General features: G+C 39.0%; 1 long non-coding RNA gene across 1 annotated transcript in view; it reads right to left on the bottom strand.

Annotated features, from left to right (window-relative positions):
• LOC147168648 (uncharacterized) overlaps positions 1 to 13,004 on the bottom strand; it is a 47,907-nt gene that overhangs the window by 21,519 nt on the left and 13,384 nt on the right. The gene's annotated exons all lie outside the window — the stretch shown is intronic.

Below are 13,004 nucleotides of genomic sequence, written 5' to 3'. Positions count from 1 at the left end.
AAAAAAAAAAAAAACATAGGGGACGTCTTTTAACGTCCTCGGCGCCCTTCCCTAGGTTTATGCTAAACGTTTTATAACGTTTATGGCAGTCAAAGAGTTAAGAGAGGAAACCTCACCAAGGCTTCAACATTAGTCACCAGTACAACTGTACTAGCCAAATAATTTTTTATATCCACACAAGTAATAAAGTTATTGTTTTGATCACTTGTTTTATAAGCACAATTACTATTTCGTGTAGAGAGAAAAGTTAAGAAGCATAAGCCTCTTTTATGCAAAAACCTCACTTCCAATCCGGGTCATGGCACCACTGTAATGTTGGTGGTGTTCCTGCGGAGTCCACCCACTCGTGATTTGAATCCACGCCATCGCCACAGAATCAAAACACGCTGACCGCTGAGTTCTGGGCCGCCAACTCAACGGCCAGTCTCCTCTATAAAAGGCTCAGGGGAGTGAGATTTTACTAACGTACATTTGCACAGAACAAGTTGGCAGCCGTTACATAAACACAAGACTTTTGGAAGGCATAAAGATGGAATATTCTTTTGTCCAAGTCCAGCCCCCAAGCCCCAGTGTTTTAAACAGATTTGTGAATAATGATGAAACTTAGCTATATTCTAATGCTAATTTATGCAAAACAGAAACAGATAGAAATATACTTTTTTTTTTCCTGATGAAAAAGGAGACTGTAATTTTTTCTTTTGGTAGGTTCCAAGTTTTTATAGCACTAAAACACAATATTCTGTGGACCTTGCGAAATCAGTCAAAATCCAGTAAATCAGCTGGGAGCAAAGGGGATTGCTTCAGTGAAAATGGCTGAGAGTGAATAAGTTAAAATATATAGTAAATGCCACATCTGACCCGGCTGCAGAAAGAAATTACATTTTTTGCAGGGGGCACAATTAAATCCTAAATCTGATGTTCTTCAGGCTGAACAGTGGCGTTGTGACAACTGCAAAAGTGCTCAGAAATAAAGCGGCAGTTCGTTATGAAATCTAAAAGACAAACGAAAAACAATAGTGTAGTTCTGTGTGCATTTATTCAACTAAAAAAGTTCATTAGCAACAAAGCCAAACGCCATTTTTGTTTACTACTATGTCCGAAGGAATATGACTCTGTGTCTCTGACCCAGCCCCTTAATCAGCGAGTGGGGAACAGTTGCCTTCCTTCACTGGTTGGATTTAAGGCTGTACGATACGGACAACATTTATATTCTTTGGTCTTTGACTCAGCATGAGACTTTGCATCGTTTCAGTGTTTTGTGCCTTCTGCAATGCTGCAATTTGTTATTATATTGATACTTATTTACTTACTTACAAGTATTCACTTCCCTATTCCTTGCTATTAATGTATTAATATTATTTTTTATTTACTTGTATACTCACCTACTTATTATATTAATTAATTGTATTTTGTGTTATTTCATTTCACTTGCCTCTACTGCAAGACTGATAATGATACAAGAATAATATCATAAGGGTTCAGTGAAAACTAAGCAAAATATCAATCTAAAAGGATCATGTGTAAAGTGCATTGTTTATTAGAACTTGGTGACAGTCATCAACATTAACAAGTAACATAAATTGCGGTTTTTCTTGTTGTGCTTCTGTGCCTGCGTGCGTGTGTGGGTCTGTTTAACCGCATCACCGCGTGTGTTCTTCGACAATTTTGTCCATGCATGTGTGTATGTGTGTGCGCGCGTGTGCGTGTGTGTGCGTGTGGCTTGACTGATTATTAGTTTCCCACTCACTTGTGAACGTCGTAACGTGAGGACTCACAGGAATTCCAGCGATGTCAAATTTGTAAGCACGGATCGAGGTTTGACGTTTGGTGGCTCCCATTACAATACGTCGCTTTGCATCACTTTTTTTTTTTTTAATCCACAAAAAGGCAGCGGGAGAGGCTACATAGATGACCTGAACGGTCATTCGTCCGGCGGGCGAACGCGCGCGCTGGCTAACCCGGAAGTAGATTTGTGTGTCAAAAGGACGCGCGTCTGGCCGCCCCACCGCCCCCATCCCGATTGTCATTGGCTATCTTTAGCTGTCAATCAAAGCCGAATTTAAAAGGAAGTATATGGTTGGTTGGCAAGCCATGCTTTACTTAAAGCAGAAGCAACGCAAGTTTACGTGACATACAGGAAGAACAGATTGGAGAGGCCTCTCAAAACAGTTTCAAACCCAGGGCGGGCACAGCTGACTGCCAGGGCGGGCTCGGCCCCCTAATGCCAGCCCATGCCTCTCTTAAATTAAAGCTGAAGGTCAACACTTTTATTACATTGAGTGTGTTATATATTAAGGCAAAATCATAACTAATTTACAGAGGTCCATTAATTTTTAGCATCCATCATTCGTCAGTCGTCAACAGTTGTGCCACCCTTACGTCATCTGTCAATATTTCACAGCAAACAAAATTGTAATAATCATCAATCTGTCATTTGTCATTCCTCAGCGAAATGCGCGTCCGTCAATGTTTCTATCATTCGTTAGCAAAATCCGCAAGTTCCGACCCGGTTAGTGATCATCACATTGACTGACAAAAACCCACTGTGGCAATGCTTATAGTCCGTCAGATTTTCTAAGTTTCTTGTCTATCATCAACTCATTCACTCCCAGCCATTTTCACTGAAGCAAACCCCTTTGCTCCGTCTGTTTTACTGGATTTTGACAGATTTTGCAAGACCCACAGAATATTGGGTTCTATTGCTACCAAAACCAAGATTAGAGTCTCTTTGTTCATTAATGTGTGTGTGTGTGTGGGGGGGGGGGGGGGGGGGGTATAGTTGTATCTGTTTCTGTTTTGCAGCAATGAGCATTAGAATATATGTAAGTTTCATCATTATTCACAAATCTGTTGAAAGCAATGGGGAAAGAGCTTTTTGCAACATTGCCCTGGTTGATCTCTTATACTCTTCTGTCACCTGCTGGCCGTTTGTTGTAATAATTACCATTGCTTTAAGCGACCTTTTCAGGTCTGTATGCTCTAGCACAAAAAAAAGCATAAAATAAACTTATAAATACGTTTTTGGGAGCATGGCAATATTTAAAATAGAACGTTTTTATAGGTTTTTGGGAGCGAATTAGTTAATAGTCAACTAAATGGGCATTGGCAGACCTTGCGTCAATATTGACAGAACGGCCATCTCTGAAAATGTATAGGGCATTGTTTAATGGTAGTATTGAAACATCCAATTTAAATGCTGCTGATCCAATTTAAACTGGCTTTTTATTCACTTTGCTGCATTTGATATTGTTGTTCAATTTGTTTTTGTATTGTTTGATGTTACTAAATGTGTGGATTATTTCCAAAATTTCGATTATCATCGCATAAAAAAATTGGCTGATATAGGAAAAGATTGTAGCAACATATCTTACTTGGGAAGTAATCACGTGTTTTCAATAGCAGGTTGGAAAAAAGAAGCATTTTAGTCGGACTGCTAAAGACCTACTTTCCCATTCGTCCGTCCAAACAGGAGGAAGATGCATTTGAATTCCAAAAAGGAAGGACAGAGTAATACATCAGGCCTTGATCAAAACGTTCTCCCGAAGTCAGCACTATCGGGCAGTATTTCTCAGCAATGACAGAGAAGCAAAGTGAAACATTTGGAAAACAAATTTGTCACAGGGGATTATTTTTGTCTTTATGATGACCTTGCAGTAAATGAAACAAGCCGCAAAACATATTAGTGGCCCTTCCGACTGACTTCTGGAAGCTTGGATTGGTGCCACGCCCCGGATGATACATAGAGAATTGGACCAGCATCCACACCCCAGCTCTTGAATCTAATTAGAAAAAGTAAATACACAAAAAGTCTTCTTTTTTTTTTTAAACAGATGAAGACAAATGATATAAACTCATATTATGTTTGCTCAATATTCTGCTGCAAACTGAGACAGTTTAGAAGACAAACCATGAAGCAAAATGGGATTTATACGCACTTCTCTCAGCCTACTGTTGCACGGCAGCCTGATAGATTTGACTGTGGCCCACAGTCTGAGTGTGATTTATGATCAAACAACACCTGAACCCGGGATTTATTATCCATTACTGCTGTCCGTCAGGCAACATTACGTTACACTCTGCCGTTCATCTCGCTTTGCTGAGCAGCAGCACACTGGCAGGGAGGAATGCGCCGTTCGAGCGAACGCTTGAAAACATCGGGCGTCTAAACTGCAATGTCTAAAAGAGGGTTCGCTTATAAAACTGTCGGCTTTGTAGTGCGTTCTTGGCACGACTTTCACTTCAGGTTCTATTCTGCTGAACTCTAACTCGTAACAAGATTTAAGCCAAAACTAGACTGTAGTGCCCGATAACACAAACATTCCGATTGCTGGCCTACAAAAATGTTATTGTTGAAGCATACTTGAATGTGTATCAGCACATTAAAAGCCATGTATCATTCCGCTTCTACAACAAGGAGACTACGTTTAGTAAGATGCTCCCGAGAAAGACAAAAACAGAAAGGATCCATTCCTCCGTTTGCCTCTGCCAAAAACACTGCAACTATTTACATGTCTGAATGGTTCAGCGACTGAGCACAAACACATTTAGAATGCAGCACAGCTTCTGAGAAATGCTCCAGCGAGCTATTTTCGTCCTGCTGCATTGCATTGACGTTCACTGTATTTCTAAAGGCCAATATTTTTTCTTTGCTTTAACAGTTTGCAAGGAAACCTTGGCTTGTTCGTTGTAAAATAAAATGTCTCTTTCAGTGTTGCCACAGTTACCTTGAAAAAGTAATTTAGTTACTTTACTGATTACTTGCTTGATAAAGTAACTAAGTTTACATTTTTTTAGTTTACTTAATTAGAAGTACTTTGTATGTTTTTAGCAGTGACTATAAAGAACAAAGTTTGTTTTTATTAAAAATAAATACAGCAACCTTTTGGACTTAGCCTAATAATTATATATTTTTTGTATGCGACTTTTCAGGATTTCATGTAAATTTGCTACTTGTTTTGATGATTAAATAAGACATTCATTCTAGACTTCACTTTAAAAAAAATACTAATATATTTAGTAACTTCTAAAATAAAGTCGGTCTTGTTTACTTGACATATTTAACTATTAATGTAATGGCAAAACACAACATTTATGTGCATTGTTTATAAATATGATGATTAAATATGATGATGACGTTTCAGGCCTTCACACAATTTGGTGTGACTGAATGCATACTTCCCTGAAATCCGTAAAAAAAAAAAACATTATAAAAAAAATGAATGGATGGATGCTCAACTTGTGATTTGCATATAAAGTTTCTGGCATGCATTTGTGCATTTTGCGTCCTTGGCTTATCTTGTGTTGTTTTACTTCTCAGTGAAACTGCGAGTTAAATCGTTGAAATGTGCTGTTACATAATATTGCAATATGAAATAGCCAAAGACTGTCAGAAAAATCTACCATGAGGTGTTTTGTACTTTTATTCTGAACTCTTTTCTTAATTGTTTGTCAGTTGGCATAACCTGTTAATTGAATAAGGCTATAGATTTTTGCTCCTGGCTATTTTTTTTTTTAGCGTGGGCGCTAACTATATATTGTGTGGTATTTAAGAATATCTCCACACTTGTTACCAGGACAACCTGCTTTTCCAGTATGGTGTAAATACTTAACAAGACGGGAGGAAGCTTTTCTAAATCTTTGGAATGATCCCAGGGAGTCACAGGTCTGTTCCTGCCTCCTCTCGGAAAAGTATGTTGGATCATTAGCAAATATTCCATGGGAGCGAGGAATGGCACAGGATCAGCATTTCCACGAGGCGGAATGTAATCGGCTGCTGGAGAAAATGCATGTGTTGTCTGCCAAGACTGTGGGGACTTGCGAGTGTCTGTTTTAGCCTGTGATCAAACATGCATGCCAGGCCACCTTCAAAGCCAAGAAAATACACGAGCGCAGCATGCTGGCGAAGGCAAACAATGAGTGTGTCCAGAGGAAACACACACACCTTCGCAATTTATGGCTGACAGCGCGGCTTCTTTTATCCCTTTACAGAGACGATTGTTAACTTCATGCATAGTTAATAGAGGTGAGGGCCATACATACTGTATGTTGTTAGACGTCTGTTTATCAATAATGTAATGCCAAGACAGTCAGAAGCATTTGCCGGTATGTGTGATATAAAAAAAAAAGTGCACATTAGTGAGGGCATCAATGTTTAAAAAAATAACCATACTGTACATCTTAATTAAACGAAATAAGTTAATCTAACAAAGATCCGTAAACATTTGCAATCGCATATTCCCCCAAAAATGCTTGACTCAAAAATACAACAAAAATGTTATACAGTGGTATTCACTGCAGTATGCGCTCGGCTTGGGATTTCGGAGCCGATCACTGAACAGGTAGTTAAAAAAATAATAATAATAAAAAAAGATCACCGATCCACTCAGAAAATTGGCCGATGTATCCAATCTATTCAAACAACTTGCTCATTTACTGTACAGTCAACCCCCACTATTCGAGGGAGATTGGCCCCGCCCCATGAATAGCCAAAATTTGCGTATAACTGACAGCTATTGAAATGTATTGGCAAAAAATAATAATTAAACCCTAAAAACTTTCCACAAAATTCTTATCAACATTCAATACACAGAACATGAGGTGGGTGTTTTTTTTTTTTTTTTTTTAATTAGGGTGAAGAATGTGAATTTTGTGATCCATTCGATCACTAACGCACACAGTACGGTGTCAACACATTAACACCAATTAACGAGACCAACAAGGCAGAAAACAATCATTCTTAATTTGTTTTAATAAGCCAAGAGTAAACAAAACCACTGCGTGATGAACGTAATGTTTTAGGCAGACTAAGTAAAATTTTGCCCGAAACACAGATTGACACACTTTATCGCGATCTGTGCGCAGTAAATATGCCGATGCTTTCGATGTAAAATATCAAAGCACAGATAATAATACTGGGGTCATTTGTCGCTTTTCGTTTATCTCAGCTTCCTACGTTCACAAGCAAATTGCTTTCCAACCTCATTGTGAATACCGTTTAACTACTTTTATTGCATTATATTAAATAGCTGAGAAAAGTAAGATTGACATTTGTGATCCTATCTATCAAATCAATTAATCAATCAAGCATGGATGTGAATTAATTTCACTTACTCCTTTAATTGGATATGCCAGTGTTTCATCAGACTGTTATTATGGAAATAGAGAAATAGAAAAAAAATAAAATCAAATAAATTTATTCTTAATTTGCGTGATATCTTAATATTTGTTCCCAAATTGTTCTCTAACTGCAGCAAAGTGGGTTGGTGGTCAGCATGCTTGCGTTGCAGGTCCTTCCCTAAAATGTATTTTGGCTTCTTGTTAGGTTAACTGAAGATTCTAAATTGTCCATAGATGTGAAATTGACTATAAATGAAACAGTATGTGCCCTTGCAACTGACTGGTGAGTAGTCCAATTTACCCTGTTTGTCATTGATTATCAGATGCGATAGGCGCCGCCTCATCCTTAACCCTGATTTATTTAGTCAAACAAAGCCAAATAAAAGCTAATACAATTTTATATATATAAAAAAAGATGACAACAGCAGCTAAATATGGGCAGAAAAAACGAAACGCCCCCCCACTCTGCTCCAGTTGCTTCAAGCTGTAGTAAATGCACAAACTAACCCCAATGCAAAAACCCACTATCATATTTCACATGATTGCCATAATTCCTAATCATCAAAATTGTAATTATCATACCAATCCTTTGATGGTTAATCAAAACCACCCATAAATTTGACTTAAACACAGCATTGGTGGAATTGGATTCGACATGTTTCTTGATAAACAGCACATTTACAAAGAAGTTGTGAGCAGGTTGCAACAAAACAACAGCTGCGTCTTGAAAGTGCTTCCAGCTTGAAATGTGACATAAAGCAGACAGGAATAATCATGTGCACCCCCCCCCCCCCCTCCCGAGGCCAGCTTCCCTCAGGCAACTTTGCTGGAGGTGTGCACATTTGTCAGAGTACGCTTACATCTGGACATAGTGACCGACAGACTCCATGTTTTCGTCTGAGTGAAGACCACCCCTGTGATAAAGTGCTCATTGCATTAAAGCGCCGTTGTCAGTTGGGGCTGTCTGCAATTCGACTCAAAAACAAGAACACTGAACCAAATGACTTTATTACTTAGCATCAATGTTTAAGTTGACTAATCGCTAGTCACGTTTTCGGCATCTGGTCTTCCGGTAGAGATCCGGACCGTCACGTGACTATTTCTCTGAACACGTCCCCCGTGGCAGGAAAGTGGCGGCGCCGCGTTAATGGACTACAATGATGAGGAGGGATAAAACTAGCGTTTATCCGTCAACTTTCCGCCCAAGAGCATTGACAGTCACTTTGATGAAAAGGACATGATATACGTGCGTGAGGTGGACAGGTGGGATTTTAGATGAAGTGTCAGGCTTGCTTTTTTTTTTCAACTTGACGACGCGGCTACGTGGAATTACCCCCTCTCTTACGCCCGGGAGTGCTTTCAAATCTGATCATACAAAGGCTTTACAAGTTTTCTACAATCCGGATTTATTTCCCCTTTATGTGAAATCAAAGTGCCATCGAAGTTTCACGCAAGTCTTGGCAGTGTTATTTAGGTATGTTAGCAACTTAGCGGCTGCTAATCACGTCTTTCGCCTTCATTTAATAAGTATACAATCAAGCCACATCTACTTAATTAACTGATTCAGTAATTGACTCGCCTGATATGAAGTGGTTGCTACACAAACAATGAGGAGGATCCCAAATCCTCCATTTTGTTGTTCACCATTTTTATGGCTGCTGAGATCCATTGGCTATGCATTGGTTTCTCTTTTGGTAGCCTGGATAACGTTTGATCCTCTTTTTTTTTTGCCTCTTCTCGTTGTAACAGCTGGTCCACAACAGCTGTCAATCATTGTTAAAATGTGCCGTTTGCCATTTTGTCAAAGTGGCAGACGCGTTTTCTATGCTGCCAAAATGGCTGCGCTAACGCCCGTTTTGGGATGCGTGACGTCAACGTCAGGATCTCTAGTAGCCAATTTACAGAGTCGTCTGACTATAAGGCTTCATGGAGCAGCGAAAAGTCTGACGCACCAGGTGACGCGGTCTTCATATATGCTATTCCGATTGTTGCTAAAATACTAGCTATTAGCTAGCTACAAGAACAAAGCCGGAGAGCAGCTACAGTATGTCCAATAATGCGTAGGAAACAACTGTCTGATATGAAAACTGTTTTCATATTATTATCCAGATTCAATCATTGAGATCAGGAATAGCTCCTTGTTGCCGTAATTCAACAAATGATGACGTGACAACCGTGTCAAATAGGGGAAAGGAATCATCGTTATGTAGCGTGTGCCTTTCCTGAGCTGCACTGCTAGTACGGGTGTTTGTTTTGATCTTGAACCAAATTAAGCTTAATTAGGGTCATGAAAAGTGTGTTAAACAGTGGAATCTTTCAGTGCTTAAGTGCATCTGAAGTTTTAACTATTTTCCACAGCTTTGCTTTCCAGTTGTATTTTCTGAGTCCCCAGAGCGGAGAAGGGTCTGGTTGCCATGGTGAGAAGACTTGATAAAGCAGCACATACTGTTCTGTTCAAACGAACACACATTTAACAAAACATTGTATTCATGAGTGTAAGCCGATTATGAAAAATGAATAGTAATTGATTCTGTAATTATTGTAAGTCACATACATACAATGAGTTTAACCTAGAATAAACCAACGGCATGCAGTGTCTGCCTACAAAGTCGCATTTGATCAATGGCTGTGGTTTCTGATCCCGGCTACTGTACATCAAGCATATTGTATTGCCTCTCACTCAACTCAAATAGGTCAAGGTAAAGCAAGCGCATTCATTTTTTAGATTGCCGCCTCTGTTTACAAGGCTGTAAGGCATTGCTTTCATGAATTCAGAATAAATATGGCGCGCTGTTGCACAGCAAATACTTAGAAATAAATTGTACATCATTTTGGACAGATCAGCATGTTCACATTTTGCTTTAATTCCAAGGAAGCGTTCAGTGTTTAAGTTCTGTATTTAACGGTTCACTCCATTGACTTCAGAGCAGGCAGCGTGAATTCAATTCCCAATCAATTGTCTTATCTCTATATGTGCCCTGTGACTGACTGGCGACCAGTCGAGGGTAGCGTCTGCTTTCCGCACGCAATCAGATGGGATAGATTCAGCTCCCCATGACCCTAAAAAGGGTAAGCAGTATAAAAAAAATGGATGGATGGATGTTCTGTATTCAATCAGACAGTCAAACCGACCACCTAGTTTCCTCCATTTGACAAACAATGGAAGAGATTCCGATTTGTCTTTCCTGTTTATCCAATTTTCTATGAAAAGCAGAGAAGTATTTCAAAGGAAACACATCATGCATTTTTATCACAATTTAATTGACAGTTCCCAGGTGGCTTACTAAAGGTCTCTGACATCCAATTAAAATTCAAATCAATTTCACGACAGCACTTGTCACTGAGAAACACTTCACACGTCATGGCGCTAACACATTTAATGCACAAGACAATGTGCTAACTGTATTGCGGCTGTTTAGTGCTAATAGGCCATCTTTTACTGCACTTAAAGAGTGGGGGGAAAGTACTGAAACACTGACAAGTACGAGTCAAAGTGCTTTTGTTTGTGTTCTAAATGAAACAAAAGTGTGCATTTTGACAAAGCAGAAATCCTAAAAGTTGCATAAAAAGTATCTTTTACACTACTTTTTGGCAATAATATGTCACGTCTCACCTCGAGGCAATAAAAGTGCATTGAGAATCCTTCTGTTGGGACCTACAGGCTGGAAGGTTTTGCCACAGCTTGTCACTCAGCTTGATGGGTAGTTTAGACAACACTTAGCCTTAGGTTGTACGAACAAAAACAAGCCATTGACAGGACCAGACACAGGCTGTAGTGCAGAAACTCAGAAACTTTCACACATAAAGAAAATGTGGAAACTGACTTTGTTGAAAGTGAAAATGTTACGGAGTAACTTTTCCTTTTACAGGCTTGTATGTTTTTGCTACCTATTAGCACAGCAAATTTGAGCTTTGCAATAACAACTTACAGTAATGGCTGCCGCGAACTTGAATAATAATAATCATCATGTGATTCATGTGACTGATAATGTTCAATACCAGTACAAAATTTCAGAGGCAATCGCACTGCTACGACAAAGTGAAATTTTCTCACTCAGTGTAAAATGCCGCCTCATGTATTTACAGCAAGTCTTTCTCACTTTACTGAATACTGTAAACAACTAGACACTTGTGTCTGGCTGTTTCGGGTCAATACAGTCAATTAACAAGTAGCCGGAGCTTCCAGTTGAGAGTGTGTTTTTGGCTTACTCTGCAACTTTTCTTCTTGTCATTGCCTCGAATCAATGTCGGACTGTATGTTTCTCTGATGAACTCTGGTATGTATCGGAATGTATCAATTTGCGAACAGTGCAGGCACAAGATGGATGCTGTTAAGAAAAACCCTTAGGTATATTTGGTTTAATTTCACTGGAACAAATATACTGTCTGAAAAGTCCCTCCCTTGACTCTGCAAGCAACTTAATAGGCAAGTATATCTCTAATTACTGTAGCAATCGTTATATCTCAGTAGGCGTCTTAAAATCGGTATGATGCAATGAGTACTCATTAAAAAACAAACATGATTTTTGTGCTTAGGACTAGATATAGACACACGTTCTGTAGATATAGCTAGGCAACTAGCAACATGGCTAGCTAGCTAGATAGCTACATAGCTAGATCACGGATCTGTATATATTACTGGATAGCCGATAGCCCACACACACCCGTGCAAGACACAGGGCAGCCATCTTACTCCTTCCATCTCGCGAGGAAACTAAACTATATGTATACGAACAGATTAGTCAAGCCAAGTCAAGTCATCTTTATCTATATATAGATTAGACATATACAGCTCGTAGGCTCTTAGTATAGGGCCGGGGGGCCGGGGTGGGGGTGTTTGTGACGGGGTGTTCACTATTTTTTAATCAAGTGGACGGTATATGTGCTGCTTTGAAGACCCCCTTTCTTTTATTGCACAATTCCTTAGACACCAATATTAGATTTGACAGAGGTATCTTTTATTTAATTACAGGTATAATTCTTTAGTAAAAAGAAAAAAAAATCCTCCTGTAAACATCATTAAGCATGTAATTTATACATCTATTTAAGGAAAGTTGTAAAATTTCTAAAGTCCACTTCTTTATGTTTAACAAATGTAAAACGTCATAAATCATGCTGTTTGTACTAAGTACTGTCTCAAATGCTCTCCAATTTCGATAGTGTAAATGTATAGGATCGTATGCCGAGAAATGTTTCTTGGGAGGAGTAAAATGGCGGCCTCGCGACTTCAAAAGTCTTGGCCTATCGGCTATCCAGTAGCCTAATATATACAGATCAGTGAGCTACAGAGACAGCTAGGTATATAGCTAGCTAGCTACATAGATATATGGATAGCTAGATACAGTAGATAACAAGGTAGATAGATAGATCGATAGATAGATAGTTATGGATAGATAGATAGATAGATAGATAGATAGATAGATAGATAGATAGATAGATAGATAGATAGATAGATAGATAGATAGATAGATAGATAGATAGATAGATAGATAGATAGATAGATAGATATGGATAGATAAGCTAGTTAGCTAGTTAGCTAGCTAGATGACACAGGCAGACAGACAGACAGACAGACAGAGACAGATATAGATATGGTTTCGCAGTCATAACCACCCTCTGAGTAAAGCAATAACTACAATGTGATCCATGACAAAAATGACTTTGAACATCCTGGTCTATATCATTACTAAAACTCATTAAAAATAGTCATGACCAATGACCTTAGTGGAATGACTGTGGTATGAAAAGAAAATTTCCTTTCACCCAAAGTCCACTCACTGGCTTTGGCTCCAGTCCCTGCTGTGACATTGAACAGGAAAAGTGTCATTGAAAATTGATGGTTAGATGAAGCTCATCCAGGAGGGCCCTTCAATTTGCTTCGAAGCATA

Source organism: Leptonotus elevatus, chromosome 9 (genome assembly GCF_054856555.1).
Source record: "Leptonotus elevatus isolate MCC_2025b chromosome 9, RoL_Lele_1.0, whole genome shotgun sequence".
Classification (NCBI taxonomy): Eukaryota; Metazoa; Chordata; class Actinopteri; order Syngnathiformes; family Syngnathidae; genus Leptonotus; species Leptonotus elevatus.
This window is presented reverse-complemented; position numbering and strand designations above follow the sequence as displayed.